Source organism: Chlorocebus sabaeus, chromosome 21 (assembly GCF_047675955.1).
Source record: "Chlorocebus sabaeus isolate Y175 chromosome 21, mChlSab1.0.hap1, whole genome shotgun sequence".
In the NCBI taxonomy this organism is placed as follows: domain Eukaryota; kingdom Metazoa; phylum Chordata; class Mammalia; order Primates; family Cercopithecidae; genus Chlorocebus; species Chlorocebus sabaeus.
The window spans coordinates 19885696-19893371 of record NC_132924.1 but is presented as its reverse complement, the minus strand read 5'-3'; the positions used below and the strand labels follow the sequence as shown (position 1 = coordinate 19893371).

The 7676-nt window shown below is 37.6% G+C and overlaps 1 long non-coding RNA gene across 1 annotated transcript; it reads right to left on the bottom strand.

Moving 5' to 3' along the window:
- Positions 1 to 898: 898 nt before the first annotated feature.
- LOC140709555 (uncharacterized) lies at positions 899 to 1924 on the bottom strand. The gene is made up of 3 exons (XR_012090052.1): positions 1568 to 1924; positions 1217 to 1391; positions 899 to 1091 (listed from the first exon to the last, which is right to left on the bottom strand). It is a non-coding gene; the product is annotated as an uncharacterized lncRNA (long non-coding RNA).
- Between the last annotated feature and the right edge of the window lie 5752 nt (positions 1925 to 7676).

Genomic DNA, 7676 nt, shown 5'->3' with positions numbered 1-7676 from the left:
AGTTCCAGGAAATCGTTGCCCCTTTCCTAGATAAGTCATGAATAATCCACCTCTTGTTTAGCATATAATCAAGAAATAACTATAAGTATACTCAGTTGAGCAACCCATGTCCCTGCTCTGCCTCTGGAGCAGTCATTCTTTATTCCATTCCTTTCCTAATAAACTTGCTTTCACTTTACTCTAGGCATTTGCCCTGAATTCTTTCTCGCATGAGTTCCAAGAGCCCTCTCTTGAAGTCTGGGTCAGGATCTCTTTCTGGTAAGAGTAACAGTTAGTTAATACAAAATATCTCAAATTGGTAAACCAAGAAATAATAGTAGAGACATATGTGGAGATAAACAGTTAACATATAAAGAATCAACAAAGGAATTAAAGTGTTTACCTCTGGAGTGTAGGACTATTGGCCGAGGAGGCTTGGAGCAAAATACACTATTATCAGAGTTTAGCACCACTTAATGATTTTAAGCATGTGTATATATTACTTCAATAAAATAATTTTTTAAGTGACGGGGGAAGCAGCTGTGAAGATAGCTCACGAAAAATCTGCCATCTCGCACTGTCTTCAAATAATCAAAGATACGATTTTTCACTCTAATTTCCATTGGATGGCTTATTCTACTGCTAATTAAAGCTGTTTTCTTTCTATGCTTTAATTCTATTAAAGTAATATTTTAAATTTAAATTTTTATTTTTTAATAAAAATTATAATTTTATTCTATTAAATTGATATTTTTTCTTTGAATTTACATTTTAACTACCTTTAATATTTACTATCTGTGCTGTTTTAAGTTGCTTCCACAAATTCTTTGATTTTTCTCCTGCCTTAAATGTGGGCTCGTGCTGACACTGAAGCGTGACAGAAATAAAGCAGTGTGACTCCAGATGACAGATCATAAAAGGTATTTTGGCTTTTATTTCGGTCTGTCTCTTGCGTCATTCACTCTGGGGGAAGCAGCTGCTGTATTGGAAGATGCTCCAGCTGACCTATGGAGAGTCTCGTAGGAGAAACTGAGGCCTCCTGACAACTGCCACATGACTGAGCCTGGAAGTGTACCATCCAGCTGCATTCACATCTCCAGATGACTGCAGCCCTGGAAGACACCTTGATTGCAATTGCATGAGAAACCTAGAGCCAGAACCACCCAGCGCAACCACACCCAAGTTCATGATCCACAGAAACTGAGATAATAAAAGCCTGATGTGCTAAGCCACTTACTTATGGGATAATTTCTCACAGGCAGTAGATAACTAATACACCATGAAAGCAATATAGATCTGGTCCATCTGGCCTTTTCTCAAGAAGTAATTCCATTCCAGAGACGTTGATATTCAACACTTTTCATCAAGGAGAGATGATGAAGAATTCCTCCCAGATTGAAATGAAGGTCATCCTAGAAGCACAGATTATGCAAAGAGCACTACAAGAATACTTAACACTTGCATAAGATTTATTTTAGTTTATTCAGGCCCTAGAATCTTTCCTTAAGTCATTTGCAAGTTAAAATATAACAGCTTAACTGCTAGTGGTTTTACATTTTTCTCTTCCCCGTTCTTTTGATTTACTTACCTATGTAATAGCCCATTGATCAAGATCCTCCCTACACCTGAACTTTACCCTCAAGGAGGAAACATAAGGAATTGTAAGAGACAGCAAAGCTATAGTTCAGGAATGCTCCTCAGGTCATAGCATGGAAACTAGTACCAAGGCAGAATTTGCTGTCTGTGTAATTTATAAAAGATTTTGTTTTGGTTGTTTAAAATTCCAAAACTTCCTACAGAGATTCCTAATATTTACACGGTCTACAAGGGCCAAAAATAGACTGTTAGGAGAGGATGGAAGAACAGAAAGGTACAGAGAGATGACACAGAAGGGAAATAGAGAAAAGCCTGTTACATCCCCATGTGTTGCGTGCCAGCTGGTCTGACAGTTAGTCTCCATGGTGGGCTCTGCAAAGTGTGTTTCACATGAACGGCTTCTGACTCACAGTACCTTTGACTGTTATTATTCCATACCTCAAAGGCCATTCTACGTGCCATTTCATATCATCGATTCATATGGTGTGATTCATTGTCATCTTCCATTCATTGCAACTCACTTTGGAATGACTCTTTTTCCCTACAAGTCTCTTTCCCATAAACTCAACCATTTTTATCCGGTTTCCCAAGGAGTATTAGTCTATATTTTTCCAAATTTGATTCAGTTGTTATATTACTGTTTCATTTCTTCCCACGGACTAAGTATTACAAATCCTTGTAATACAAAAGTATCACAAGACTTGCCAGTGAAGTCTTTGAGAAGCCATATGCTAACTGCATTAGTCAGGAAGCTTTCAATTTCAAGTGGCAGAAACCTAACTCCAACTCAATCAAGCCTAAAAACGACTTTATTTGCTCACATCACAAAGAAGGGCAGGGGTATAGCTGGGGGAAAATGGAACAGGGATCTTGACACAGCCACTCTCTGTCCCTTTCTGCTCTGCTTCTCTGCTTGTGAATTTCGTTCTCTCCTACTGCTAAAGGACTTTTCACCATGAGGAGAACATATGTAAGCAGTTCGGTTGTTACAAACTTACAGGTTTGCCAGAAGAGAGAACAAAAGGTCTTTCACTGGCAAACAGTGTGAGAAATTCTGGTGAGGAGTTTCAACTTGGTCTAATGTGGGTTGCATGCCCATCTTGGACATGTGGAGATAGGAAACTGGGAGGGAAATGAAAGAGGATTAGCTAGAAACTCATAGACAGAGGAGAAGAGGAGAGTGCTGTTTTCAGATAAAGAGCGGTGAAGGAGTGATGTGCAAACAGAAATACTATGGATATATTGCTCTGACTGTCCAGATCCATAGTTGTATATGATCTATAACAAACTAAACACCCATGGAATTAGGGAAATATTTGCAAAACATACAACTGATGTGTCTATTACCTAGAATATATAAATAACTGTTATAATTGAAAAATAAAGCATAAAAACCAATTTAAAAATAGGTGAAAGACTCATATAGACATTTCTCCAAAGAAAATATATAAATAACCAATAAGCATGTGAAAAGAGGTGCAGCATCATTAGTCCCTGGGGAAATGCCAATCAAAACCACAATGAGCTAGCACTTCATATCCATAAGGATGCTACAATTAAAAACAAACCAAAACAGAAAATATTAAGTGTTGGTGAGGATGTGGAGAAATTTTGGAATCCTCATTAGTGAGAATGTGAAATGGTGCAGCTGCTATGCAAAACCATTTGTCAGCTTTATAAAAAGCTAAACAGAGAGTTACCAAATGATCCAACCATTCCACTCCTAGGTGTATACCCAAGAGAAATGAAACAACAAACTCACACGAAAAAATTGTACACTAATGTTCATAGCAGCTTTATATTTCGTAGTTAAAAACTAAAAAGAACTCATAAGCTGATGAGTAGATAAGCAAATGTGATATATCATTATAATGGAATGTTACTTACCCATAAAAGGGATGAAGTTGTTACATGCTACAACGGGGATGAATATTGAAAATATTATTCTAAGTGAAAGATGACAGACGTAAAAGACCACATATTGAATGATTCTATGTATAGGAAATGTCCAGAATAGACCAATCCACTTAGAAAGAAAATAGATGAGTAGTTGCCGGGGGCTGAAGAAAAGAGAAAATGGGGAGATTGTTCAGGGGTAAGAGATTTTGGGAGTGGATGGTAACAATGTTCTAGAATTAAATAATAATGATGGTTGTACAACCTGTTGAATGTACTAAAAACTACTGAAGAATACACTTTAAAATGGTTATTTGGTATGATATATGAATTATACATCAATAAAAATGAATTAAACAATTTTTGGTCCATTCTGATCATCATTTAGCTGGGGTGTTTTTCCTTTTTTTTTTGGCATGACATTTTTGCATCTGTCCCAGTTTCAAGTTCCCTACCAAATGATTTTGTGAAATGTACACACATTAATTGGCTCTTTTCCTACAAAGAATAAAAAAAAGCCTCTAAGAATGCTAGTTCTAAAATATGTGTGTGTGTGTGTGTATGTATATATATATATTCCTTCATGGGTTTTATTTAATTCATTCTGGAAAGTATTTTTATCAACATTTCTCTTACAAGACCCCTTAATCATCCATGTCCATGAACTCTAAGGTATTTTTTCAAGCTATACTAATGACATTATTCCACCAAAAGGGCTTCCTTTGTAATCCTGTTAAAATATTTGCAAAAAAGAGAATTCCAAATACTTTGAGTCATCCAGCATGCTACTAGTGGAGAGAGAGCTAGAAATGATAAATCCTAGTACTTCCTAAGAAATTCCTAACAGCAATTAAGCCTGTTTCGCAGTGTTCCTGTACTGCCTAGAAAGGAAAGATACTCAGATACATGAAGCAGGGAGAGAAAGGAAGGTACAGAAAGCAAGAGAGAGAAACAAATTCTTTTAATTATCTTGGTAAAAATTCTTTTTGACCAGAATATCACCCATTTTGACTAGAAATCATTCATGCAGGAGTTGAGATTGTAGTGGAGTCCAAAGCTCACACTGCTCACCACATGACAGCCAATACGTTGAAAGACAAGGTGTTGGAAGGCGACTTTATTTCAGAGACAGCTAGCGGAACAGTGTCCTAAACAACCATCTTAGAAGGCATGAATCTCAAGCTTCATTTTACACTGGGGAAGAGGGAACAAGGAGGTGGCTGGTGGCCACAGACATCTGAGCATCAGCAGAAGTCCAAGGAGGTTGCAAAACTTCTTTGTCCTTGGTCAGGTAGCAATGCTCTTATGGATCTTCCACATAACATTGTTACTTGTGCATATGCCCTCCTTATCTTCTCGAGGGTTACTTTGGGGAAGGCACAGTTATCATCTTTGATTTAAAATGAAACTATAGGCTGGATGTGGTTGTTCAGGCCTGTAATCCCACCAATTCAGGAGGCCGGGGCAGGAGGATGGCTTGAACCCAGAATTTTGAGACAGGCCTGGGTAACAAAGCGAGACCCTGTCTCTATAAAAACAGTTAAACAATTAGCCAGGCATGGTGGTGTGTGCCTGTAATCCCAGCTACTTGGGAGGCTGGGGTGGGAGAATCATTTGAATCTGGGAGGTTGAGGCTGCAGTGAGTCATGTTTGTGTCACTACGCTCCAGCCTGGGAGACAGAGTGAGACCCTGTCTCAAAAATAAATAAATAAATAAAATAAAGTTCAACTGGAAACTAAATTCCTCCCATAGTTAGCTTGGCCTACATGCAAAAATGGGCAAAGGCAGTTAGCTTGTGAGGTTACATGCAAGAAGGAGTCAGCTCTATTAGATTTATCTCACTGTTACAAGATTAGCTCTACATATTTTTTAAAAGTTCAAACTACGATTTTCTTATTCATTTAGAAATAATTGAAAAATCAACATGTGAATACTGAATTATCAAAATTACCATTGGTAAAACCTAACCTAGCTCTCCCAGTGTGCAAAAGCAATGTTTAGCATTATTTATATATTCTTCCACATCTACTCTTGAAGTAAATAGTGAATAGAAATGCCACTGGTCTTGGACTCAGAAACTTAAGGTTGAAGTTCAAGTCCATTATGGCCTAACCATCTGTATGGTCTTTGAGTAACTGAATCTATTTGGGTCTCAATTTTTTTATCTATGAAGAATATTTTTCTGCAGTCTGTACGGAGATAGCTCATGTCACTCAGGTCTCAGGTTAAAACGTCCCTTGCTCAGAGCTGCCTTCGACGGTCATGTAATCTAAAATAGCTGTCCATCCCACAGCCACCTATTTGAATTATCTGAATAGCACTTAGGACTCTTCAGTTACTTTTCTCTCATTTACTTGTTTATTATGTACTCATTGTTTTATTGTCTGCTACCCCTGGCAAAATACAAGCTTCAGGGAGGGCAAACAAAACAAAACAAAACAAATCAAACAAAAAACACCTGCCGACTGGTTCACCAGTGCATCACCAGTGCCTGGCACAAAAATAGGCATGCAACAAATAGTTGATGAATGAATAAGTGAGTAAATATAAAAGGGGCTCAAACTGGTGGCCCTGCCAACTTTCAAAGGCTCTTGTGAGGACCACAAAGAGGAAGTAGATGCGACCATGGCTTTGAATGATGGAACACTCTGCAAATGGAAGATTTTGTAACTCTGATTTTAATTTTCCTTCAAGGTTAACAACATGTTTCTACCCATAACTTGATGAATTATTTTCATAGCTAATAAATTCTCCACATGGAAAGTAAGATGACTCTCCAATTTTCTGAAGCAATTTCACTTAGAAAAAATAAAAAACAACACAATGAAATTCACAAAGACAATTATGTCGGAGTCCATGTTCTTAATTACAGTTTCTTAGCAAGAGTTAGTTCAAATATCTTAGTCTCCATAGTCAATGGAACCTCAGGACTTGAGTGTTTTCCTACAGCACTACATAAGAAGTCACAAAGGGAAGAGGAGGCAGGGAAGAGCATGCCTGCTTGCGTGCATGTGGGTCCCGCATTCTCCACCTCAACGTCTTCTCTGATGGCCTGTCTTACTCAACTGCTCAAGTGATGGCAAATTAGGTGGCAAGTCACAGACCTCATGATGAAACTCTGGCCTCTATGTTCTTTTTCGAAGCTGACTGCACAAAGCCCAGCCTTTTTCTTAAGTCTTCATGATTTATAAGAGGCTGTAGAATAAATATCAGGCTGGAGCCTTGCTCAACATGTTGTCATTGCCTAAGTATGAATTCCTGAGCCATGGAATCACTTGCTTTTCCTACTGGGGGTTGGTGAGTTGGAACACTTCAAGATGTCAGTGTGGAATCTTCTAAATCCGCCCGACTTCCTGAATATTATGAAAACATAATGGTTAAGATTATTAGCTTTGGAGTCAGCGAGACCTGGGTCACAAACTCAACTCCATCACCTATGATCTCTGAAACTTTGACCAGTCTTCTCGCCTCTCTGAGTCTCAGTTTCTCCAACTTTAAATGGAGTGATACCATCAACTCTCTTAGAAAACTGTTCAGATTAACTGGAAAAATGCATATGAAGCCCTTCACACAGTGCCTGGGATACCAGGCTTACTTATTGTTAATTATTATATGACAAGTCCGCAAATATAGAACTATATGTGCTAAAATTCAAGGTTGAGAGAAAAAATAAACTCTACTAAACTTCAGTCTCCAGTATCCAGAACCATACAGGCATGATTGCTGCATGACTGAAAGTTAGTTTTTAAAAATCTTTTTGCATTTGAATACTCTTCTCATGTGTATGGGTTTAATGCTTTGGTGCATAAATAGTAATTAGATATATAGTTTTAAATTCTATAATATGCCTAATAATTATATATATTTTATATATATATGTATCTTTTTTTAATTTATAAAGTGGTAAGAGCCACTTTATAAAGTACATTGAAATCAAAGGGTCAGGTCTTTGGCTCTGTTTCTTTGCTTGAATGAGTCCTGAGCCCTCAGGAACCTCAGTTTACTCTTTGTGATAGAATTAGATCATTTATCCCCAAAATGAATTCTCCAGAATATTAGTTCTGGGAGACGACAAAGAGTGTTCAATAGTCAAATTCTATTTGGAAAAAGCCAAGTAACAGCTGTCTTTACCATAGAGTTTCCCAAATGCTTTGAGCTCCAATTTGATCATATGTATTTCCCTATGAAAACATAGTTTTCTGTA